General features: G+C 45.6%; 1 long non-coding RNA gene across 2 annotated transcripts in view; it reads right to left on the bottom strand.

The window, feature by feature from the left end:
- Positions 1-27,256, bottom strand: part of LOC145537829 (uncharacterized) — a 443,496-nt gene that overhangs the window by 125,547 nt on the left and 290,693 nt on the right. For both annotated transcript variants that reach the window (XR_014076444.1, XR_014076445.1), the window contains one exon: positions 21,955-22,073. This is a non-coding gene — a long non-coding RNA (uncharacterized LOC145537829). The remainder of the gene's footprint in view (positions 1-21,954; positions 22,074-27,256) is intronic.

The following is a 27,256-nucleotide window of genomic DNA, read 5'->3' as shown; positions in this document are numbered from 1 at the left end:
AAAGACTTGATGCTTTTGAACTGTGGTTCTGGAGAAGACTCTTGAGAGTTCCTTGGACTGCAAGGAGATCAAACCATTCCATCCTAAAGGAAATCAGTCCTGAATATGCCATAGAAGGACTGATTCTGAAGCTGAAACTCCAATCCTTTGGCCACCTGATGCAAAGAGCTGACTCACTGGAAAAGACCCTGATGCTGGGAAAGACTGAGGGCAGGAGGAGAAGGGGACGGCAGAGGATGAGATGGTTGGATGGCATCACCGAATCGATGGATATGAGTTTGAGCAAACTCAGGGAGACAGTGAAGGACAGGGAAGCCTGGCATGCTGCAGTCCATGGGGTCACAGAGAGTCAGACATGACTGAGCAATTGAACAACAACAATTATTTTTCAGATCCTTTTCCCATTTAAGTTATTATAGAATATTGAGCAGAGTTCCTTGTGCTGTACAGTAGGTCCTGCCCACTAGCTTTTTCATTATAAGTTTCCCGTGATATCTCCAGGTCACGTCTGGAAAAGTCAAAGTTCTAAAATGGTTGATGATTTCATAGAAGCATCCTGAAACTGCTGCTCCAGCGTTCATTCACATCAATAAAATTGTACTGTACCCCTCTCCATGGCTCCTCTACCACAGCGATCCCAGTTGCTGTCACGCTGGCAGACCTGACCCTGTGTGCCTTTGGCCACTCCCTTCTCCTCTGGCTTTCCTGGTTCAGTCTCCAGGAGGACGAAGAGAATGGAACAGGTCTACAAGCGCAGCACATCTGGATAAATTTCAAATTTTCCATTTGGTCCAGATTCATGCACTATACGAAACAGAACTCTAGGTTCTATTTTGCATGCTTCAGCCCAGAGGTTCTTTCACTGGCCTCTCTACTTTCATTTTCTGTTCCTTTGAGTCAGATGATTTCTGACCAGGCCTCAGGGAACAGCTGTGTGTCCTAGCGTGGGTTTCAACATCTCCAGGTTTGCAAAAGTCTCGACAGAACTCATATATATATAACAGGTCAAGTCCAAGTTCTTCCAGTTTCAGTCAAGTTGGGACAAGGTCTCTTCCAGGGCTTTTCTGTTCAACAAGGGGCTTCCTTCTTGCTCAAGAGTCACAGATGATGCTGGAACTAGTACTGGCAGATGCTTCCAGTTTGGGGTAAAAGATAAATAAGGGATCATAGATTCTGGGCCGTTTGTTGTCATGAACAGAGGTAGAGTGTAGAAAGATAAAAAACAGGGGATAAGGGTAGTGTTTGCAGTTTCAGGACTGTGCTACAGTGCCTCTGACATAGGGATCCCCCCAAAACACAGGAGTCTAACACCTGTCACCAGATACTGTCTCATTTGCGCCGTCCCACTCATCTGACTGGACTGAAACAGACTCTATCCCGCTTTGATCTGCCCCATTCTCAAGCTGAAGCTCAGCGTGGTCGACAGAGAAACAGGCAGAGCCTTTCACGAACGTGCGAACAACCAGACATCGTGAAGGCGGAAGAAAAGTTGTTTCCAATGATGTTAAAAAAAAAGAGAGAGATTGATTTACGAGAGAGTGTATATACATACACACACACACACGCATATATATTCAAAAAGTACACTGCACATCTGGTAAATTTAAAAAAAAAAAAATTATTCCTCCAACATGTCAGCTGGGAAATAACCATCGTAGGAAATGTCATATCTGCCTTGCCAGACCCTTCCTGTGTTCTCAGGAGAGGTTTCCCTGCCGGGAAACCAACAGATGTGAAGAGGGATGACATGACAAGGCTTGACTTGATGGCCATGAGCTCACAAATTAGGATCCTGTCGTCTAAAGAGCAACGGAATTTATTTCCATATTATGGCATGAGCCGCCTTCATTTTCAGCAGGGTAACTTCTATTAGGCTCTACACTGAGACCTTCATGGGAAAACAATGCCAGAACCTATTAGCTAAATTACCTGTTGACATATTTTATACTCATAGGACACAAACTATCTGCTTGGTGGTGAAAACAAAGTACCCGGATACATGAAGGTGAGCAGCTTTCACCTGCTGAGAAGGATACTGTTACTGTTGAAAATCAGGTGTCGTGTGGAGTCTGCGAGTCTTCCACCCTAAAAGATAATAAAATGCAGTAGGAGCGAGTTTCAGGTATTCACCTAATAAGCAAATAAAGCAGGCACTTAAAATTTAGTGTCCTTGTAATACTGTCCTTGGTTCTGTGTTTAAGGCTTCCTGCCAGCTCCCTTTAATGTATGTAACCTCTCACTGTCTTAAAACAAATGAAATTGTCTCTAATGTAATTTCTATGACGAGTAAGTGGTATGAATGTAATTTGCCACAGTAAGAATGGAAAACATAGGTTACGTTACTGAACTGACAGCAACAGAACGTTCTACCAAACGGGGAGACAGGCAGCAACTTGCCAAAGAGCTAACAAAAGCTAAGACGCAGGGGCGAATGCTGCTATGAAGCCAAAGAGATGCAGGTATTCACAACCCTTCCTTGAAGTGGTCAGTGTGTGCACATTTCAGAGGAAACCAGGTCTGCTGAAAAACCACTGTTTTGAATATTACAGTTGTGTCTGCGGGACCACGAAAGCTTTTCCAGTGGCTACGCTGTAAACCGTGCCAAAAATGAGCCCGACTTCAAAGGTACCTAAGATCTACACCACGCGTTTCAAGTTCAAAACATAATGGGGATATTCATTTCTACAAAGTCGAAATTTAAGGGAAAAGGTTACTTTTCCATCTTGTTGCCACCCAGGAACTTCAAAATGTTCAAATGCATAACAAAAAAAAAAATCTGATTGTAACTTTATAGACATGAATTAGGACTTTGATGCTACGTTTAGGCAAGTTCTGGCGAATGAAGTATTTCTGTCGAAAACTTTTTCAAACGAAAGAATGAAGACACCATTATGAGATATTCAGGTGCTACTCGGAGGTGAAAAATACAGGTCTTGCTCCCGATGAAACATTACCTGACTACATATGTGTCCCTTACATCTTTCTCAGTGTAATAAACAGGAAGGATACAAAATGAAACATCTACTTTGGGAGGCACCCTTCTCTAATATTTATAAAACAGAAGCAAAAGGTGTAGGCAGATTAAATTTTGTAAATAATGTAAGAATAAGGTTTGCCAAATATAATTTTAAGGGGAGGGGCGGTCAAAAAGCTGACTGCAGGAGGAGAAGGGGGTGAAAGAGGATGAGATGGTTGGATGGCATCACTGACTCTATGGACATGAGTTTGAGCCCAACTCTGGGAGATATCAAAGGACAGGGAATCCTGGCGTGCTGCAGTCCATGGGGTGGCAAAGAGTCAGACATGACTTAGCAACTGAACAACAGCAAGAAAGCTGACTGCCCTTTGCTATCTACATGCAGTCACCGATGTTTAAAAATGTCAAGGAGGAACCTGATTCACGGACGAATGATCTAGAAACCTGCGCCCCCACGGTGTGGAGTCAGGTTCCCCTCTGACGCAGAACACGGAAACATGAAAAAGAGTCGTCCCTCCTTTTGGTCACACCGGCCAAGCATATTTGCCGAGGGAGAGGATGGTGAGTGTGAATATGCTTTGTGACTGTATTTGACAGGCCATCCATCTTAACCTAAAAGGTCTCCTTCATTTCAGACGTGTCCAAATTTACATCCTCCCCTGGGACGGAAAGAACTAAAACTTCTGGATAAAATAAGACATAGCTTTAAGGCTTGTGGGAAAACAAAAACATGCTTTAGGCTCCACTGAGAGTTCAAACTATTTTTGAAATGTGTTTGGTTCGGCCAACTCTGAGATACAGTGTGCCAAAGTCAAAGTTGCCTTCACTCAGAACTCCAGAGAAGTTTCAGGAAATTTGAATCCTATGCCTATTGTCCATTCCTTTGCTCAACACATCAAATACTTCCTTTTATAAGCTACTTGATGCCCCAAAATTGTTCACGTCGGATTTCTCACAGACAGACGGCCACATGGGCCAGGAATCTATCAAATTAGGCACCCAACATTTGGGGTTTGGTTTATATTTTCTACCTGCTTGGAAATTCTGATGTTGGTCCCACACTTTTTCTTTACTCAGTCTGCTTGCTGTCAAAACCCTTTCTATGTACCTAGATGTCTGTTCTTGTTATGTATAAGTTAAGTGAAAAACACAAGCAAAATAAAAACATAAGCAGAATACCAAACTCAATCTAGAAATGCAAATTGCAGTAAAAATACAATGCAAGGACTAAAGAAAAAAACTTCATCTGGTATCTTTTAGACGGAATGCTAAAAGATGCTGAAGCATCTCTGTGGATGTGCCATTTTTCTTGATTTAAGGACCCAGATGGTGAACAATGTATCCATCATGTATATGCATCTATACAATGAGGAATGGTCACTTAAAACCACGAAGTCCTAACACTACCGAACCCTTCGCAGACCTCTGTAATTTTTAGCTGCTTATAAATTATTTGGTTCTTGCCTTAACTGTGAGGAGGTAAGGATTCGCACTGTGACCCACAAAAGAGGAAATCGGATAAGAGGAACGTGCCCGTGTCCACGGAGAAGGAACTGCAGGGGCAAGAGTCCTGAGGGTCACGCTCCCCGCTGCCCTTAGCAGAGGAATCCGGAACCAGACCTGCATCCAAACCAGGAGACTGCGGCTGTGCAGTCTCGAACACGAAGCAGCGTTTTGGCATCACATTACTGTCTACGCGTCACATCACTGTCTACATCGGTAGTAACAGCAGGAGCGCTCACTTGGTGAGCACTTGCCACAGGCCATGGACTGTTCCCCTGAGCTTTCATTTCATGGGTTCCGTTTTCACAGCAATCCCACCCGAAGGTCTACTCTATCCCCCTTTTGCAGATGAGAATAAAGGCTCAGAGAGCTTCAGACACTGGTCTGAGGTTACACGGCCAATAAGAGGTGAGGATGGCTTCTACCAAAGTTTGTGCTCATAACTGCTATGGCAGTCTTCTGCCAGGAGAGTGTCTTTTGAGGGCTAAAATAGGTTAAGAAATTGCGAGAGTTAAAGGAAATGTATGGTCCAGGAGTTAACAGTCTGCCTTGCAATGCAGGGGATGCTGGTTCGAACCCTGGTTCCGGGAAGATCCCTCAGGCTGCAGAGCAAGTAAGCCCATGCACCAGGGCCTGGGAGCCCCAACTCCAGAAGCCTGTGAACACCTACAGCCCGTGTTCCACAACAAGAGAAGCCTGCACACCACACACCACACACCATATCCAGAGACAGCCAGCAAAGCAATGAAGATCCAGCACAGGCAAAAAAAAAAATAGAAAACTAATTTAAAAAAGAGACTAGACTTATGGACCTGGGGAGAGGCAGGGAAAGGGTGAGATGTATGGAGAGAGTAAGATGGAAACTTCCATTACCATATGTAAAATAGAGAGCCAACGGGAATTTGTGGTATGGCTCAGGAAACACAAACAGGGGCTCTGTATCAACCTAGAGGGGCGGGGTGGGGAGGGAGATGGGAGGGAGGTGCAAAAGGGAGGGGACCTATGTATTCAGTTCAGTTCAGTTCAGTTCAGTCGCTCAGTCGTGTCCGACTCTTTGTGACCCCATGAACTGCAGCACGCCAGGCCTCTCTGGACCTATGTATACCTATGGCTGATTCATGTTGAGGTTTCACAGAAAACAACAAAATTCCGTCAAGCAATTATCCTTCAATAAAAAAAAATTTAAAAAAAAGATAAACTAACTATGTGGGCATTTTCTCACCTCTTTCAAAGAGAAGCGATCAACTGTGAATGTTCTGATGTAATTCGGTCGACACGCACACGTACACACACACCTGTGTCGACTCTTCCAGTGAAATGACGTCACGTGTACTGGAATCCTGCGTAAATGCAAGAGACGACGTCTAGCACTCTGTCATTCTAGGTATCAGTCCTGGGTGTTCATTGGAAGGACTGCTGTTGAAGCTGAAGCTCCAATCCTTTGGCCATCTGATGCGAAGAGCTGACTCATTTGAAAAGACCCTGATGCTGGGAAAGATTGAGGGCAGGAGGAGAAGGGGACGACAGAGGATGAGATGGTTGGATGGCATCACTGACTCGATGGACATGAGTTTGGGTGGACTCCGTGAGTTGGTGATGGACAGGGAGGCCTGGCGGGCTGCAGTCCATGGGGTTGCAAAGACTTGGACACGACTGAGCGACTGAACTGAAATGATTCTAGGTAACATACGTTGAGAATGGTGGTCTTTTCTTAAAGAAGGGATCAAACTTTCAAAGCTAACAAGTAGAGAAGCTCTTTCGGTGAAGAAAACAAAGATTAGACAGGGTGCCGCACTTCCATCAACGCAAGATGAGAAAAGATCCTCTGCCTGCAAACATCCGTCAGGAGGAAGACACCAGGATCCCCTTCCCCTTCCCAGCATGCATTTGTTTCTCCTCCGCCCCGGAAAACAGAAACTGAACAGGCGTCTTGCAGTTATCAATAATTAAGCCCATTTACTTCCAAAGATACAGTGGGACTCATCACCAAATTGCCTGATGCAAATTTAAAATAAAAAACACTCTTCTTACTTCGGGACCAACTAACCATACACATCACGCTGGGAAGAAACTTAATGTTTGCAACAAAAGTGTGCGTGTTTTTTTTTTTCCCCCAGAGTTAGAATTTTGTCACTCCTTTTCCCCCTTTTTACCAGCCAGAGGATTTCGATTCCATCCACTCTTCCATGCCCTCTGTCTCTGGCTCACCCTTTTTTCTTATTTCTCACAGCGGACATACGCTATTATGTTAATTTCAGGTATACTACGCAGGGATTTGACATTTGCATACAATATGAAATGATCCACACAACAAGTCTAGTAACCACCTGTCTCCGCACAAAGTTTTTAATCATATTTCTTACTATATTCCTTATGCTGTCAATTATGGCCCATGGCTTATCGGCTGTCTAATTGGAGCTCTGTCCCCCTAAATTCCCTTCATCTACGTCATCCACCTATTCCTCCCCTCTGAGAGCCACTCACTTGTTCTCTGTATCTGTGACTGGTCCCATTTTGTTGTTTTGCTTTTTGGATTCCACATATAGATGAGATTATATAGTGTTTGTCTTTCTCTAACGTTTCACTTAGCATCAGGCCCTTAGAGCCATCCATGTTGCCGCAAAAATAAAGATTTCATAACGCTAAAGTCTACAAAATTAATACACAGGAGCCTGCTGTTTTCTTCTACACTGAAAATGAACTATTAATATCAGAAAGATAAATTTTAAGAAGGGCTCATTTATAAGTATATCAAAAGAATAAAATATACCTAGGAATAAACGTAACCAAGGAAGTAAAATAATTGTACTCGGAAAACTGTTAAGAGACTGATAAAAGAAATTGAATATCACACAAATAAATGGAAAGATATACCGTGCTCATGAACTGAAAACATTCATATAGTTAAAATGAGGTTACTGCCCAAGGCAAGCTACAGATTCAATGCAATCCCTATCAAAATACCAATGGTACATCCCACAGAGCTAAGACAAATACTTTTTAAATTATATGGAAACACAAAGACCCCCAAACAGCCAAGAAAAACTCAAGAAAGAACAAAATTGGAGGTATAGGCTCCGATTTGAAACTATACTACCAAACTACAGTCATCAAAACAGTATGGTACTAGCACAAAAACAGACAGATAGATCAACGGCAAAGAACAGACAGCCCAGAAACAAACCCACACTTATGTGTCAAGTATTCTTGCCTGGAGAATCCCATGGACAGAGGATCCCGGTGGGCCACAGTCCATGGGATGGCAAAGAGTCAGACACGACTGAACAACCAACACTTTCACTTTCACTATATGATCAATTAATCTGCAACAAAGGAGGCAAGAATATACAACAGGGAAAAGACAGCCTTTTCAATAAATGGTATTGGGAAAACTGGACAAAGAATCCAACTGGACTTCTCACTCCACATGCAAAAATCAATTCAAGATGGATTAAAGGCTTAAACGTAAGACCTGAAACCATAAAACTACTAGAAGAAAACAGGCAGTATGTAGGTTTTTTTTTTTTTTTTTTTTGATACATCTCCTCGGGCAAGGGAAGCAAAAGCAAAAATAAAACAAATGAAACTACATTAAACTAAAAGGTTTTTGCACAGTGAAGGAAACCATCAACAAAAGGAAAAAAAAAAGCGAGGCAGCCTACAGAATGGGAGAGGATATTTGCAAACGATATATCCAATAAGGGTTTAACGTCCAAATATACAAGATCTCATACAATTTGATATTAAAAAAAAAATTTTTAAATTGAGCAGAGGGACTTCCCTGGTGGCACAGTGGGTAAGAATCCACTTGCCAGTGCAGGGGACAGGGGTTTGATCCTTGATCCAGGAAGATCCCACATGCCACAACTACCAAGCCTGCCCGCTGAAACTACTGACCCTGTGTCCCACAACTACAGAAGCCTGAATGCCTGGAGCCTGCGCTCTGCAAGAGAAGCCATTGTAGTGAGAAGCCCCCTGCACCAACAGGAACAACACCTCCCCACTCACCACACCTAGAGAAAGCCCATGGAAAGCGACCAGACCCAGCACAGCCAACCATAAAACGCGTTAATCAAAACAGTCAGAGGACTTGAAGAGAGATTCTCCTAAATAAGACAAATGGATGGCCAGCAGACACGGGAAAAGATGCTCGACATCACTACTCATCAGGGAAGTGCATAAAAAGTCACGATGAGATATCACCACACAGCTGTGAGAAGGACTACCGTCAATGACAACAAACAAACACTGGTGAGGATGTGGACAAAAGGGAACCCTGTGCACGCCAATACTCGGGCCACCTGATGCGAAGAACCGACTCATCAGAGAAGACCCTGATGCTGGGAAAGATTGAAGGCGGGAGGAGAAGGGGATGCCAGAGGATGAGATGGTTGATGGCATCACCTACTCGATGGGCGTGAGTTTGAGCAAGCTCTGGGAGATGGTGATGGACAGGGAGGCCTGGCGTGCTGCGGTCTATGGGGTCGCAAAGAGTCAGACACGAACGAGCGACTGAACCGAACTGAAAGTTTTAGAAGCTCTAGGAACGGCAGCCCCCAGCCAACCTGGGACACAGATATGAGGAGTTTGCAGTGTTGGAAGATCACTGACCGCTTGGTGACTCAAATATGGCTCATATCTTCAGTGGCATAGAATCCCCACAGAATTCTTGGTTCTGAAAGAGCATCTTTTAGGAGGGAAATTGCATGAGAAGAAACTTTGGAATCTGCTGCTTGGTGTTGTAGGAGTTTCCTCTGTTTGACATCTGAGCTTGACTTGCATTTCAGGTGATTACCTTGTACCCATTTGACACAGTTGCCCAGAAGTGCTGTGCAAATTACATGGTATTTTAACAAATTGCCAGTGACACTTTAATTTGAGAACTGATGATTCTGATATAACAAAGAGTGCTGGAGGCTACAAGTAAACCCCACTGAGGGGGAAAAAACCAACATGTTTTCTCTGAAGCTCTTATTATCCGCTTGTTTGCGGTTTGCTCATTAGGTGGTTTTATAAAATAAATTGTGAACATTCCAGGAAATAATCCCAATACCATGGGACCTTCTTTTTTTTGGGGGGGGGGGACCTTCTTATAAGGAATGATATTCTATGTCCCGAGGCTTTAAAATATAATCCTTTAATTTTTTCCTTGTGTACTTTTCATAATTCCATGAGAGTTTTATTAATTTTTTTTTTTTTTTTTTTTGCCCCCTGATGAATGCTCTCTATTCTGAGAAAAGTAACTAAGGGCAACTTTGGCCTCTTTGTGAAGTCATCGTGATGGCCTTTAATCCTCACTGCACCAGAAACAACAGAAATGACATATAATTGAACATGACTACTCTAGGGAGAAGCTCTATTTTAAGGATAAACAAAGAGATTAACTCCCAATGTCCAGAGTAAGTTCCTGATTGTGTTTCTTAAATGTCTGGTATTCAGCCTCAGGCCAAAAAAATTTTTTCTTTGAGGTGGTAGCATTCAGGGGAGCAAATAAAAGCGGTAGCACCCTGCGCTGCAACCAGCAGTGCTGAAATGCGACAACGTGGGGCTGAAGATGGGGGAAAAGCTGTCATCAGCCCAGTCAAGCTCCTCCCCGCCCCCCTCAGAAGTTAAGGATGGTCACAAGTCCCACCTGGGGCTCTTCAGCTGGCAGCTCAGGAAGTCAATGGAGGGCAGCTCTTTCATGACTCACGTTGGGAAGCTGAGTGCTGGCTGAGACCCGGGGGCTCAGCTTGGGGGGGTACACCTGGAGACGTCTCGTTCTTTTCTACACAGGGTGTCCTCACAAGCCCTGGGCTTCTGCACAACATTGTAGGCGGCTTCACAACTCACGAGTCCTGAGAGATCATCCCAGCGAACCAGAAGAAAGTGAAAAAGTGAACTTGCTTAGTCGTGTCCGACTCTTTGCAACCCCATGGACTGTAACCTATCAGGCTCCTCCGAACATGAGATTTTCCAGGCAAGAATGCCGGAGTGGGTTGCCATTTCTTTCTCTGTTGGGGGGCCATCCCCAAAAGCTTGGAAAGTTATGCTGTGTGTATACGTGAGACACACACACACACACACACATACACACACACACAGAGGCTTCTATCGAGGTACGTATCTGTTGTTGTCATCATGTCTCTGACTCTGGGCGATCCCGTGGACTGTACCCCACCAGGCTCCTCTGTTAATCAGACTCTCCAGGCAAGAATAATGGAGTGGGTTGTCATTTCCTCCTCCAAAGGATCTTCCCGACCCAGGGATCTAACCCATGGCTCCTACACTGGTAGGCAGATTCTCTACCACTGAGACACCAGGAAAGTGCATATACATATAGATGTTAAGTACACACACACACACACACACACACAGACACACACATACAAGCACATATACGTAAATATATACACATATGTATGTATACTTTGGCCACCTGATGTGCAGAGATGACTCACTGGAAAAGACCCTGAGGCTGGGAAAGACTGAGGGCAAAAGGTGAAGGAGGTGGCAGAGGATGAGATGGTTGGATGGCATCATCGACTCAATGGATATGAGTTTGAGCAAACTCTGGGAGGTGGTGGAGGACAGGGAAGCCTGGCGTGCTGCAGTCCAGGGGGTCGCAAAGAGGCGGATACAACTGAGCAACTGAACAACCACAAAAATATATGTACATACATATATATATATATATACACATAACTACATACATACATACCTCTACCTATCATTATCCATTTGCATATATATATATCTTCCCAACCCAGGGACTGAATCGGGGCCTCTTGCATTGCAGGTGGATTCTTCACTGTGTGAGCCACCAGGGAAGCCCTATATATATAGGTATATAATACATATATAGTGTGTATGTATGTGTGTGTATATATATTTATATATGTATATATACATATATTTATATATACATAAATATATATTTAAATAAATAATGTATAATTTGTATAAATATATATTATATATATAAATAGTGTGTGTGTGTATATATATATGTATGTGTTTATATATATATATATATGTGGGCTTCCCTCATAGCTCAGTTGGTAAATCATCTGCCTGCAATGCAGGAGACCCGGGTTCAATTCCTGGGTTGGGAAGATCCCCTGGAGAAGGAAATGGCAACCCACTCCAGTATTCTTGCCTGGAGAATCCCATGGACAGAGGAGCCTGGCAGGTACAGTCCACAGGATCGCAAGAGTTGGGTACGACTTAGTGACTAAAACACACACACACACACACATATATATACATATACATATATATATATATATATATATATATATATACACAAACAGCTGCACATATACGCACACTATATACATATACTATAGTCTGTATTTGAGAAGAAATTCTAAGAGCAAAAAATCTTTACCTTGAAAGAGAAGTACTTCACAAGCAGAAGACTCTACGAAAAGTGTGACGGGCATATGTGCTGAGGAAAGTTATTCTGTGTCCCTAGGTACACAGTAAAGCATGCTTTCCGGTCGTTAACGGGAAAGTTCACGATGCCCATTTCTTCCTTTTCCTTCACTGCCTGTACTAACCAGCTACTATCTTTGCATTAAAGGCTCATGTCTCAATGGCCAGGAAAAACTTTACAGAATTTTGCCTCTCAACACGTGTGTCAACGTGTGCGGTCAGGATTTGCCTAAAAAAAAACAAAACAAAACAAAACAAAACCCAAAAAACAGTAACTCCAAAAAAAAAAAAAAGCAGAAACAAGATACACTTCTGCACTGTCTTTCCAGAAGAGGTGGGGAGAAGGCTGCCCACTCTTGCTGTCAGGAGCTGCAGGGCCCAGCACCTCAGGTCACCAATTGCCAACCTGCATGGACTTCGTGAGTCTATCCCACTTTCCACGAACTGTCACAAGCAAGGTTTCCTTAAACTGGACCTCAGGGCAATTTAATTGCTCCCTCCCCCAGAAAGCACAGTGAGCAGAAAGACGACTCTCTCTGGCGGAGTGAATCCGATATCTGTGCAGAGCAACCCCGCACACGGGAAAGGCTCAGATCATGGTTGAGAGCGAATATACAAACTAAATAAGCAGCTGACACGACCTTAGGATGAAGCTTGATTTTTGGTGATCGCTGAGACTAAAATCTGGGGCAACTGGGACTACTCTACTAACAGTCATGAACAGAGTAATAGGGAATATCTGTTAAAAAACAAAAAAACAACCTTCCCTCTCTGCCCATGAATATACGATGACTTTATATAATTGCATCTGGATTCAACTTCCAGAGCATGATGTCACTGATAGTATGTCAGCCCAGTGTGCCAACAGGATACCGTCATGTGTTGCTACACAGAAAATATGTGCGTGGTGAAAGAACAGCTCATGGAACAGATCTGTAATTGTTATTAGTGTTCCAACTGTAAGAAATACGTCAGCTGTCAGGGAAACAGGAGTCGCTGACTCTCTGCTGGGTCACTGGCTAGGACCGTTTAGCAGTAATATATCTGCTTCATGCTGGAGACAAAGCCATATATAGGTAACTACATGACCACCTTCTTTTTCTTCTTGTGTGTGACCTCATCTCTCTAGCATTTTTTTTTCCTTCCTCTCAGGCACAAACGTCTGCCTTGTAAGGCTGTCGGGGAGCGTCATACACAGAAAGGAATGACTCTGTTCAGAGAGCATAGTATCAGAGATTGAAGACCTGAGACCCAAGGTCTCCAGGAGATAAGGCACACAGAGTGGTCAATGATCCAGAAAGTATCTGTGCCATCTTGTTCCTCAAAGTCCTCTATAAATGCACCCTTTGTATGACTGGCTTCTGCAGCCTAAAGCCTGAAAGCCTAAATCCAGACCCTCCGCGATCTGTGTTTACCCAATTCTTAACACCCCAAGCGCAGGTTGGATGCTCCCAAATTTACCTAGTACCCCTGAGGATTAGCAAACAGGCAGGCCCAGTGGACTGGAGACTGTCTTGAGTGTCTCAGACGTGGAGGTGGACGTTTTGGGGTGGGCAGTCAAGAGATGAGAAATCAGGACGATCCCTCGAGAGACCCAACAGAGGAGGCCCCAGGGCATGCCCTGCTGGGGGTGGGGGCTGGCTGGAAGCACCCCCCGCCACATCTGGGACTCCGTAGCTAACCGCCTTCCTAGGAAGCTTCAGCATCGGCAGGCACCCTGATACACGCATTGTCTCGGGGCAGTCTCTTCACGTGTCCGCAAGGTCAGCAGAGGCAGAATCATTTCCCCGAGATGAGATGCAAACACTCCACCGTGACTACCCACGGCTTCCCTTGTCCTTGAACCCTCTGCACACCTCTCGGCACCACTGGGTGGTCAGCGTGTGACATCAGCCAAACTCTGCTGACCCCTGCTCTAGTTCCTTGCCCAGTACAGAAAAGATGCTATAAGCTGACTTATCAAAAGAAGAACAGTGGGGGGACTTCCCTGGAGGTCCAGTGGTTGGGACTCCACCTTCGAAGGCAGGGCATGTGGGTCCAATTCCTGGTTAGGGAGCTATGATTCCACACACTGCAGAGAGAGTAAGCCCGTGTGATACAATTGCTGAGCCTGAGACGCCTGTGCCCTGCAACAAATGATCACACACGCTGCAAGGAAGGTCCTGAGTGCTGCAACTAAGGGCCAACACAGCCAGAAAAATATCTGAAGTGAAGTGAAAGTGAAACTCGCTCGGAGGTGTCCAACTCTTTGCAACCCCATGGACTATACAGTACACGGAATTCTGCAGGCCAGAATACTGGAGTGGGTAGTCTTTCCCTTCTCCGGGGGATCTTCCCAACCCCAAGGATCGAACCCAGGTCTCCAGCATTGCAGGCGGATTCTTTGCCAGCTGAGCCACCAGGGAAGCCCAAGAAGACTGGAGTGGGTAGCCTTTCCCTTCTACAGGGGATCTTCCCAACCCAGGGATCAAACCAGAGTCTCCTGCATTGCAGGCGGATTCTTTACCAACTGAGCTATCAGGGCAGCCTTAGATAAACACATAACAAAAACCTAAGCGAAATAAGAAATAAGGAAGAGAGCCAGACAGCAAGCCACTTACATAAAGCGGCAAAACTGAGCCTCAAGTTTCTAACCACACTTTTTTAAAAAATTAACTGGATGATAATGGCTTTAGAATGGGTCCTGCTCTATGACAACGTGAATCATCCATATGGATCCACATGTCCCCTCCCTCTTGAGCCTCCCTTCCCCTTGAGCCTCCCTCCCACCTGCCAAGGTCAACTCAGAGCCCTGGGCTGAGCTACACAGAAGCTTCCCACTAGCTGTCTATTGTCGTGTGCATAGATCAATGCTCCTTCCTTAATTCATCTCAACCTCCCCTTCCCCCTGCAGCGCCCGCAAGTCCGGTCTCCACATCTGTGTCTCTCTTCCTGCCATGCGTACAGGTTCATCTGTACTATTGTTCTAGATTCCATGCACATGTGTGAATATATGATATGTGGGATGTCACTGGTGGCCCAGGGCTTAGGAATCCCCGCGATTCAAGGGACCCGGGTTCGATCCCTGCCATGGAACCAAGATACCACGTGCTGTGGAGCAAAAAAGTCCACGTACCACACAGCCACTGAGCCTGTGCAGTGTAACGAGAGATCCCTTGTCCCACAAAGAACACCCGACGTGGCCATGCAAATAAATATTTAAAAACAATAATTAAGAAAAGAGATGTCCCGGGACTTCACCACGTGTGCCCCAGGAGTAATGTCACCCCTGGCTCAGCTCCAGCGCTGCACACACTCCCTGCCGCCTGGAACGAGTGTGTGTGCGTTACACTCTGTGTAATGAAGCCTTTTCACAGGTGTCTTCCCAGCCCAGACCTTTCTCCTGAGCGTCAGACTCTTCAGTCCTCTTTCATCATTCCCCTCGGGGATGACCGAAGCCCTGGAGTGGAGGTTTGACATTCCGCATACTGACCCACCTTCTCCCCTAGCATGTCTGAGCTCCCCTGAGACTCCAGTCCTCAGTGGACAGCACAGCCATCACATCCACCTCCAGGCCTCTCTCCCCTTGTCGACCCCAGCACCCAGCCCCTCCTGTTTGTTTCTCAGTAACACGCAGGGTCTTCCTCTCTCCTCAAGCTTCCGCAGGCTCTCCTCCCCCGAGCGCGCCCAGCTCCTTCCCTGACTCCCCACCATTCATTCATGCTAAACTTTCATCTGTCCAGCTGTAACCACAAGGATCCCATGAAGGTTTCAGTCTGCCTGTGTCTTGTGCCTTCCAGGTGGCTCAGATGGTAAAGAATCTGCCTGCCGACGTAGGAGACTTGGGTTTGATCCCTGGGCTGGGAAGATCCCCCTGGAGGAGGAAAGGATGACCCACTCCAGTGCTCTTGACGGGGAAATCCCATGAACAGAGGAGCCTGCTGGGCTATGGCCCCTGGGGTTGAAAAAGACAGCAACAGGGCACAAATGCACTACCTATGCCTTGCAAGGGCTTCCCTGGTAGCTCAGGTGGTAAAGAATCCGCCTGCAATGCAGGAGACCCCGGTTCGATTCCTGGGTCAGGAAGATCCACTGGAGAAGGAAGAGGCTACCCACTCTAGTGTTCTTGGGCTTCCCTGGTGGCTCAGCTGGTAAAGAATCCACCTGCAATGCAGCAGACCTGGTTCGATCTCTGGGGTCGGGAAGATGCCCATGGAGAAGGGAACGGCTACTCACCCCTGTATTCTGGCCTGGAGAATTCCATGGACAGAGGAGCCTGGTGGGCTACAGTCCATGGGGGTCGCAAAGACTCGGAAACATCCGAGTGACTAAACGCACACACGCAGAAGCTGTGAGTGTGAAAGACAAAGAGTTTCCAACATCCACCACGGTTCAAGGTGCCTTTTAAATTGTGCACATAACTTTGCAGAAACAGAGTCGGGACAATAAGCTAACGATCATGGCTACATCATCTGTCTTCTTAATAGGCTTCCGTTTTAAAGGGGTAACATCAGTATGGATTACAGAGGGAGAAAGCTGCTTTAACTGACAACGGGCAGACTACTCAAAATAAACATTTCTCAGGAGAATCCTTCAGGGATTCTATTTTAATTTTAAGACAGACATAGTAATTGCTTTAAAGAAGAGCGTTCCGTGTTCTTTATAAAGAGGATTATTGCTCTGAATCACATAATCAGCTATTGATTGGGCAGCTTGAGTTCAGATTTCTCTAGTCTGTTTTGGTGAGTGGCCTGAACAGTGATAAAGATGGATTGCTACGAGATTAGTCTTGGTGCTTGGAACATCAAGATCGTATTTTACCGTGTTCAGTGTCTAATTATGAAAACCTTTATATCTCCTTTGCTTACTTGAGGGAAGACCCTCATTCATTTTTAACCATCCCTATGAACATTTCTTATGTTAGTTACAAAAACATGAAGCAGTTTATCTTAAACTAGACTCAACAATTTTCAGTGCAACAAACAAAAGCAACATCGAAAGGAGTTTTGTTTTTTTTTGACTGGCTTATTTTAGGTAAAATTACCATCCTCTCTAACATGCTATTTTTTAATGGAGTAAGCTTTCTGTTTCCTGATGGGCGTATTCTTAAAATGAATACAACACTTCTCTCTAATTTTTTTCCCCACATCAATACATATAAAGCACACACATGTCAAAACATATTAAAATGTGTAACTGTGTTTTAAAGTCTTTCCTTATAGGCAGGAGACTGTGAATCCCAGAGATGTGCGTTTTATCTTAAAAGAAAAATTTCCTCCTAACCCAAAGTACAGTGATGCTGTTTCTGGACCGAGGATTACATTTTAAATAGAGAGAGTGGGAGACATTTTTACACAGCATAGTCAGATACACAGCATAGTCAGTGGGCAGGAAGCTGCGGGTGCAATGGTTCTTTCTAAAATCATAAAATTAGATGTATCAGAATCTGCCCATGTGGAGAGAGACAGGGAGACAGAATTAAGGGGCATAAAGACAGTCAGCATCCCTTTCTGTCGAACACAGCAGCTTGCTCACTGACCAGCGACATCTGTCTAAGATTCCAGGCCCTGCAGAAGAACCATGCACCTTGCGTTAACTTAAGACCCTTTTCCCTTCTGACCACGAGCCTGACTGACCACTGACCATCGACTGAGCACCTGCTGGCTTCCGGCCCCCCAGTGGAGAGAGGAGAGCCTTTGATCTCCTGGTGTCGGAGCTTCCCCACCACATGACAAGGCACAGCAGACAGCTGTGGAGCACGGCGGACGTACATGGGCACATCTGTACGTCAGCAGGTGTGGAAGTGGTCAGGCAGCCTCTTCTAGCAGCAGGGGAAGCCTGGCTTCTTGCTTTTAGGAATCCCAGGAGTGCTGTGCTTCTGAGATACACCTGCAGCCCGACACCATGGCCTCGGGGACCAGGCTCCATGAGTCCCAGAAACCGCCGTCTTCCGCCCCCAGCTTTGAGCCCACCCCGGGCTGAGTGCTGGCTCGCTCCCCTACTGCCTGCAGGGCAAGGACCAGGCTCCGGCTTTCCCAACCAACACCGTTTGTTCCATGACCGTGTCTGTTGTCGACTGTGGTTTCTGACATCGCTGATGTCATTGAACAAGTCAACTGGCGCCGTTATCAACAGCAGTGCTGAGGACTCCCCTTGGTGGCTCAATGGATAAGCATCTTGCTTGCCAGTGCTAGGGGACTTGGGTTCCATCCCTGCTCTGGGAAGATCCCACTGTGCCTCGGAGGAGCTCGAAGCCCGTGCGTGCCACAACTACAAAGCCTGTGTGCTCCAGATACGGCAACCGAGGGTCTAGAGCTGGTGCTCGGCAACAAGAGGAGCCGCTGCAATGAGAAGCCCACGCGCTGCTGGTCTCCAGTTAGCCTTGGCTTCCCCAAACTGGAGACGAGCCCATGCAAAGGCAATGAAGACCCAGTGCAGCCAAAAATAAATACATTTTAAAAGAAAAGACTGTCAAAAAGTACTGGAAAAAAATAGCAGTGCTTAGGTACTAAGAAATCTACCCCTACCCCTGCTGGGGGTCCATCCTGCTGAGAGTCACCCCTGATTCATGATTTTCTGATCAGTTCAGTTCAGTCGCTCAGTCATGCCCGACTCTTTGCAACCCCATAAACCAAAGCACGCCAGGCCTCCCTGTCCATCACCAACTCCCGGAGTCCACCTTAACCCATGTCCTTTGAGTCGGTGATGCCATCCAACCATCTCATCCTCTGCCGACCCCCTCTTCTCCTGCCCTCAATCTTTCCCAGCATCAGGGTCTTTGCAAATGAGTCAGCTCTTCACATCAAGGGGCCAAAGCATTGGAGTTACAGCTTCAACATCAATCCTTCCAATGAACAGTCAGGACTGATCTCCTTTAGGATGGACTGGCTGGATCTCATTGCAGTCCAAGGGACTCTCAAGAGTCTCTCCAACACCACAGTTCAAAAGCATCAATTCTTCTGCTCTCAGCTTTCTTTATAGTCCAACTCTCACATCCATACATGACTATTGGAAAAACCATAGCCTTGACTAGACAGACCTTTGTTGGCAAAATAATGTCTCTGCTTTTTAATATACTGTCTAGGTTGGTCATAACTTTCCTTCCAAGGAGTAAGTGTCTTTTAATTTCATGGCTGAAATCACCATCTGCAGTGATTTTGTAGCCCAGAAAAATAGTCAGCCACTGTTTCCACTGTTTCCCCATCTATTTGCCATGATTTTCTGATCAAAGTCCTTCAAATGCAACCTGCCTTCTCCTCAGGTGTAGAGTAGGGATGACTTCAGTCCAGTTCAGTTTAGTCGCTCAGTAGTGCCCGACTCTTTGCAACCCCATAAACCAAAGCACGCCAGGCCTCCCTGTCCACACCAACTCCAGGAGTTTACTCAAACTCAAGTCCATAGAGTGGGTGATGCCATCCGACCATCTTATCCTCTGTCATCCCCTTCTCCTCCCGCCTTCAATCTTTTCCAGCATCAGGGTCTTTTCCAGTGAGTCAGTTCTTTGAATCAGGTGGCCAAAGGACTGGAGTTTCAGCTTCAGCATCAGTCCTTCCAATGAATATTCAGCACTGATTTCCTTTAGGACAGACATTCACTACAGGAATCCAATTACAGCAGTTGAACCAAGCAGAATTACAACAGCTTGAATGAGCAGTGTCCGCCAGAACACCAGAAGAAAAACAAAAACCAAGTCAGCTCACCAGGGACAGTTTAACCTAAGGTCAGTCAGTTCAGTTCAGTCGCTCTGTCCTGTCCGACTCTTTGCAACCCCATGGACTGCAGCACACCGGGCCTCCCTGTCCTTCACCAACTCCCGGAGTTGACTCAAACTCATGTCCATTGAGTTAAATTAAGGTGGTTTCCTAACAATTTGTTGTGATGTGGCCCCAGGCTGTGTGAGGCACTGCAAAAACAGGGTGCCCCCCCCACTTCAAGCCCCCTGCATTAGCTGAACATGCCAAGTTTGGACCCCTAAACCGTAGTTAGCAAATCAGGTGGCCATTTTCTACCTCTTGGGGCAGACGACCAGCTTGCCTCCAGAGTAAACACTCTCATGGTACAAGAGAAGTGCCCTTAACGTGGGGCAGATATCTTTAACGGCAGCTGGGTCTGGCTAAGACTGGGGGGATTTTCAAGCTGTCTCTGCATCTGACATTTCAATAGGGAACTGGGATTTTTCCCTTCCCCTTGACGGAGGCAGATAAATCATCCTGAAAGGAACTGGGCTTAGTTATCTCACTACTGCTAATGTGTTTGCCGAGAGAGAGAAACCGTGGCCATAGACACAGATGTTTTCATCCATTTCTGCACGAGGCAGAAGGTTCACAGTTTAGGGAGTTTCCCCACAGCTGGAGCCCTCGGGGTGCTGCTGATGTCAAAATAACGTGTTCCCTCCCAAAAGATGGGACTGGGTATCCTTAACTAGCCGCCCCGTCGTGGACTACCTCATCCCAGAGCACATGGCCTGTGGGTATCAGTTATTTCTCTCATGTTCCCAAACTCCCTCTGACCTTTTAATCCTTTTCCTTGCACAGTTTAGGGGATGCAGACAACGGAATTAATGCACACATCAGTTTAAACAGCAACAATGATATTTTTGATTTCATTGAAATTAGTCTTCAACATCCACAAAGAGGGATATTGCGGAAACAAGAGTAAAAATGCTTCTTGATATTAAATGGTTCTCTAAAAGCGGTCCCTGGAGCCATAGTATCAGCACCACTCGGGGAAGTTTTGCAAATAGAATTGATTGTGCCCTACACAGATTGACAAAATCAGGAATTCTGGGGGTACAACCCAGCTCTCCAACATTAACACTCTGGGTACTTCTGATGTGCAGGGAAGCTTACGAGGATTCAACAGGCTTTAAAAAAAGAACGCTCCACTGTCATACAATATTGTCAGTGACACACAGTGTCACTTCTATATTAATATTTCATAGTTGAAACTTATTTTGTATTTAAAAAAAAAAAAAAAACTAGCCGCTTTCTACTAAAACCACTCTATTTTCTAATTATGGTTAACTGGCTTCCCTAGTAGTTCAGTTGGTAAAGAATTTGGCTGAAATACAGGAGACCCCGGTTCGATTCCTGTGTCGGGAAGATCCTCTGGAGAAGGGAGAGGCTACCCACTCCAGTATTCTTGGGCTTCCTGGTGGCTCAGCTGGGAAAGAATCTGCCTGCAATGCAGGAGACCTGGGTTCCATCCCTGGGTTGGGAAGATCCCCCAGAGAAGCGAAAGGCTACCCACTCCAGTATTCCGGCCTGGAGAATCCCATGGAGTGTATAGCCCATGGTTAATTAACTGACTTGTTTACAAGGAGTGGTAAACTTATTGACAAGATGTGTTTGTGGTTAATTAATTCACTTATTTACAAGTGGCGGTAAAGTTATATACAAGAGGAGGTTGTGGTTCATTAGTGTCCGTGTGTGACAGTTTGTACGACTTTCTCGTCTTCGAAGGCTCACCTGAAGGGCTCACAAAATGAGGAAACAGCTAACAATACTGGTGCTGGGCTAGTATTAATAATACTCAGGATAATAATGAGTTTGGTAAGTTGATGGGTGTACACATGGGACCTCCATCATGCCAGACGCCAGGCCCTGATTATTTCATTTCAGCTTCATAGCAGCCTTATGATACAGAGGTTCATACATCTGCATCCAACCCAGAAGACCTGGGCTGCCCAGTGGAGGACCAGCTCATCCCAGAGCACATGGCCTGTGGGTACCAGTTTCAGGCCCCAGGCTGGAGAGCTGCCTCCTGCTCTGTGGCGGCCCCCGATTCATAAACACAACTACACTCAGGTTCTTTCTGGTCAACACCGACAGTTCCTTTTTGGCCTCCCCGCAACTGCTTTGCAGAAAGACATCTTTACCATACATATTCTGATTCAAGGGAATACAGATAAACCACTGTGGCCACAATTGTAACTGAGCGCCGTAGCGGCCCCCCAGGGTCAGACGGTGTGTGGGGAGAGATCAGTGTGACCTGCAGCGTGGGACCTTGGAGGCGACGATGGGAAGACGGGCCTCCCCCCCTTGTGATGAGGACAACGCCACTACGCCCAGACCACTCACGTTTTGTGGGTCCAAGCCCGGTTCAGCCAGGAGCGTGGCTCTCGTTGGAGGTGGTCTTTGTTCCAAGATGTCACTTCTCATAAATCACATGCCAGCACCTGAGTCCCCAGCACCTGAGTCTGTAGGTATACAGAAAGAGAGAAATTATGTTTGCTCTGGATGCATGAAAGGACACCCAGAGAACTAAAAGAGTCGATATGGTGTTCAATGAACTCAAATGATGAAAATCAAGACATTTGTAGGCATGCTCAATTCCAAAGCTTATACCACAACCGTTGGATCAAAAAAGATCTTGCTGCAATTTATGACAGTACCCTGCCTGTACTTTCCCCTAATATGGTGAAGAGTCTGCCTGCAATGCATGAGACCTGGGTTTGATCCCTGGGTCGGGAAGATGACCTGGAGAGGGGCATGGCAACCCACTCCAGTGTTCTTGCCTGGAAAATTCCATGGACAGAGGAGCCTGGTGGGCTACAGTCCATGGAGTTGCAAAGAGTCGGACACGACGGAGCAACTAATGCAAGACACCTACAGTCTCTGGCCTTGCATTTAGGTCTTTAATTAATTATGAGTTTATTTTTGTGTATGGTGTTAGGGAGTGTTATAATTTCATTCTTTGAAATGTAGCTGTCTAGGTTTCCTAGCACTTATTGAAGAGGCTGTCTTTTCTCCACTGTATGTTCTTGCCTGCTTTGTCATAGGTTAGGTGACCACGGGCATGTGGATTCATCTCTGGGCTTTCTGTTGTGTTCCATGGGTCTGTGTCTCTGTTTTTGTGCCAGAACCATCCTGTTTTGATGACTGTGGCTCTGAAGTAAGAGAGTCTGATTCTGCCAGGTTCACGTTTTCTTTCTCAAGAGATTAATTTGCCCACTTGTGGTCTTTTGTGTTTCGATACACACTATAAAATTTTGGGACATAAGTGGCAGCAAGATCTTTTTCGATCCACCTCCTAGAGTAATGAAAATCAAAATGAAAATAAGCAAATGGGATCTAATTAAACTCAAAAGCTTTTGCGCACCAAAGGAATACGTTAATAAAAAGTGCAAAGACAATCTTCAGGATGGAAGAAAATATTTGCAAATGAAGCGAACAACAAGGGACTGATCTCCAAAATTGGAAAAAGGAAAGGCTACCCACTCCAGTATTCTGGCCTGGAGATTTCCATGGACTACAGTCCACGGGGTTGCAAAGAGTCAGACACAACTGAGTGATTTTCACAGTCTCCAAAATATACAAACAGCTCAAGTGGTTCAATATGAAAAAGACCAAACAACCCAATCAAAAACTCGGTGGAAGATCTGAATAGACATTTATCCAAAGAAGACATACAGATGGCTAAAAGGAGCACATGAAAAGATGCTTCACACCACTAGTTATTAAAGAGATACAAGTCAAAACTACAATGAGGTGTCACTTCAGATTGGTCAGAATGGCCATCTTCAATAAAAACCTACAGACAATAAATGCGGGAGGGGGTGTGGAGAAAAGGGGACCCTCTTACACTGTCGGTGGGAATGTAAACTGATACAATCATTGTGAAAAACAGTACAGAGGTTCCTTAAAAAACTGAAAATAGATCTACCATATGATCTAGCGATCCCACTCCTGGGGGTATACCTGCAGAAAACCAGGATTTGAAAACATACATGCACCTCAATGTTCACAGCAGCACTGTTCACAATATCCAAGACGTAGAAGCCACCTAAGTGTCCATCAACAGAGGAACGGATAAAAAGTTGTGGTCCACATAGACAATGAAATATTATTCACCGTAAAAAAATGATGAGATAATGCCATATGCAGCAACACAGATGGACCTCGAGATTGCCATATTGTGTGAAGTAAGTCAGAGAGAGAGAGACAAATATCATATGATATCTCGTATATGTGGAATCTAAAAAAAAATGATACAAATGAACTGACAAAATAGAAATAGAATAACATGTGAAAACAAAGTAAAAACTTCTGGTTACAAGAGGGTAAGGTAGGGGGAAGGGACAAATTGGACTGGGATTGACATATACACATTTCTATATATAAACACATAAGTAATAAGACCTACTATATAGCACAAGGAACTCTAGTCGATACTATATAATGACCTATATGGGAAAAGATTCTAAAAAAACCAGGGGATGCATGTATACGTATAGCTGATTCAGGTTGCTGTCCAGCAGAAACTAACATAACGCCGCAAATCAACAATACTCCAATGAAAATTGAAATAAAAAACTATTGGATAGTTTGTATCTAACCTATACGGTATAAAGTAACACAGTCTATGTTTCAACTATGTGTGTGTGTGTGTGTGTCTATGCCTGAGTCAGAATGTGTGTTTTGTGTGAGAGGAGAAACCAATACACATAAACTGTATTACTGACTCGGACACACGCACACACATAGTTGAAACATAAGCTGTATTATTTTATACCGCATACGTTAAATACAAACTATCCAATAGGTTTTTTGGAACAGGCAGGGTTTCCCTGATAGCTCAGTTGGTCAAGAATCCGCCTGCCATGCAGGAGACCCCAGTTCAATTCCTGGGTCCAGAAGATCCCCTGGAGAAGGGATAGGCTACACACTCCAGGACTCTTGCCTGGAGAATCCTGCGGATGGAGGAGCCTGGTGGGCTGCCATCTATGCGGTCGCACGGAGTCGGACACGACTGAAGTGACTTGGCAGCAGCAACAGCAGCTGCATCGCTCTCACTAGCAGCTGAACCACTGTTTCACTCCCCATCCGTGGGGTCCCTCATGCTAGAAAGGTTGGGGACTGCTGCTCCATGCAACTCTGAAACATACACTTTAAAGAGGTGTGTAATATATAATAAAGTACATAAACACATCCCCATAGCACTATTAAAGAAATACTGCTATACAACTGGGGGCGGAAAAAAGTCTTCAATGGTTCACATGAGTTTAACCACGTCGCGTTTAACCCAAAGAAGGGAGGGTAGGCAGCAACATGAAAAATTCTTTCATCCGTGGTCAGAATCCTTTGTGAGTTACTTCTGGATAACTGAAATGATTTTGAGAATCCCTGTTTATACCCTGGCAATGTGACTGAATTCTAATTGTTATTTAGCTCACTCACTATTTTTTTTCTTTTTTTTGTTATGTCTGTTTAATCAATATTTGTATGACACAGATTTGTAGACTCATCATATTGATGTGCGTTGAGTCATCGTCATTTGTGTCGTTTTTGTGTGTGAGCTAATGGTGGTGGTGGGTGGTTTGGTCACTAAGTTGTGTCTGACCCTTTGCGCCAGCATGGACTGTACCACGCTAGGCTCCTCTGCCCATGGAATTTGCCAGGACAAGAATACTGGAGTGGGTTGCCATTTCCTTTTCCAGGAGATCTTCCCAACCCAGGGATCGAACTTGAGTCTCCTGCATTGCAGGTGGGTTCTTTATCGACTGAGCCACCAGGGAAGTACCCTGCACTCTACAAGTTGGGAGCCCTAACCCTGTAACCTGCTTCCAGAGTGTTCCCGGAGTAGGAGGGCTTGGCAAGTGGAGAGATGAGAGTAACAAAGACGTGTCTTGCCTCCCACGTATGCTTTACCACTCAGCTGCACGTTCAGTCTCTGCAGTAGGTACCCCTGACCGGCAGAAGCTAAGTTCTGTGTTTCCTCACAGCTAAGGGGGCTCACTTCTGGGAAAAGCGAGGTTTCTCATAACTAATAAACACTGACCCACAGATGTAGCTTCACTTCAGCAAATGCCAAGTCCAAGCAGACTCACATGCCCTGCGGTCTAAATTCCCCAGCAATGGGGCCGGACGGCCAGGGACAGTGGACAGGGGCAGACACACTGTCCGTCACACCTGCTGTGTACGGTCAGATTCTTACAGTTAATTGATGAGATCAAGCCTCGCGTGGGCTGCCCAGAACTGACTGGTTTGTCGGTTAAGCTCCGTTGTGCGTTTCCTTTTACACATGTAGCTCATGGGAGGTGTCCAAGCTGCCTACAACCACTCGAGGTGATTCTCTTTGGTCTTCCAACCACTGTAGAGACACAGACTCCTGGTTTCATCAGGAAAACAATCAGTTTATGGGGACTTCCCGGGTGGTCCAGTGGCTAACACTCTGCCCTCCCAATGCAGAAGGCCTGGGTTTGATCCCCGGTCGGGGAGCTAGAGCCCAAGTGCCACAACTAAGACCAAGCACAAATTTTTTTTTTAAGAGAGAGCAGATTATGAATGGAGGTGAAGCCCCAAAAAGGTCCAAAAGCCATGCACTCGTGATGAATCAAAGAGAGAAGAGGAGAATAAGATGGCCCTGTATGTGTGAGGCCGTGTCCCGTGGTGTGGTCACAGGGAGGCAGAGGCCGCCAGGTGACCGGGCCTTTCCTGGGTCAGAACCCCACCACGTCCAGAGTTCATCTGCTTCTCCCGGGTCACAGGAGGGTACCTTTATTTCCACTCTCTCTTCCTGCTCTGGAGTCAAGAGATGACCGTATTCACTCAAAACTGGCAGAATGAGAAAAACAATCAAGATATTTGGCTCACTGTCTCTTCTTTCACCAGTTGAGGAAGATCAGAAAGGTTCTTTTCCTGCTCTTTGGCAATTCGGTTCAGTCGCTCAGTTGTCTCCAACTCTTTGAGACCCCATGGACTGCAGCACATCAGGCCTCCCTGTCCTTCACCAACTCCCAGAGCTTGCTCAAACCTATGTCCATCTCGTTGGTGATGCCATCCAACCATCTCATCCTCTGTCATCCCCTTCTCCTCCTGCCCTCAATCTTTCCCAGCATCAGGGTCTTTTCCAGTGAGTCAGCTCTTCGCATCAGGTGGCCAAAGTATTGGAGCTTCAGCTTCAGCCTCAGTCCTTTCAATGAATAGTCAGGACTGATTTCCTTTAGGATGGACTGGTTGGATCTCCTTGCAGTCCAAAGGACTCTCAGATGAGCAATATTTTCTGGACTTAGCCACAAAATAAGGAAACCTGAGATATTGGAAAGACACATTTTTTTAAAAGCCTTGCTGTTGTTGTTCGGTTGCTAAGTTGTGTCCGACTCTTTGTGACCCCATAGACTGCAGCACGCCAGGCATCCCTGTCCTTCACTCACTCCCGGAATTTGCTCAAACTCACATCCATTGAGTGGGAGATGCCATCCAACCGTCTCATGCGAGAACACACCTGCTTACCCAGGAATCCTGGGCACGACCCTTCTGACTTAAATAGATGGGAATCACCCTGTCGACTCTGCCAGGCTTTCAGCGTAGGGATGAAAGCGAAAGTCACTCAGTCGTGTCCAACTCTTTGAGACCCCGTGGACTATACAGCCCATGGAAT

This window comes from Giraffa tippelskirchi, chromosome Y (assembly GCF_054371585.1).
Source record: "Giraffa tippelskirchi isolate mGirTip1 chromosome Y, T2T-mGirTip1v1.2.pri, whole genome shotgun sequence".
Lineage (NCBI taxonomy): Eukaryota > Metazoa > Chordata > Mammalia > Artiodactyla > Giraffidae > Giraffa > Giraffa tippelskirchi.
This window is presented reverse-complemented; position numbering and strand designations above follow the sequence as displayed.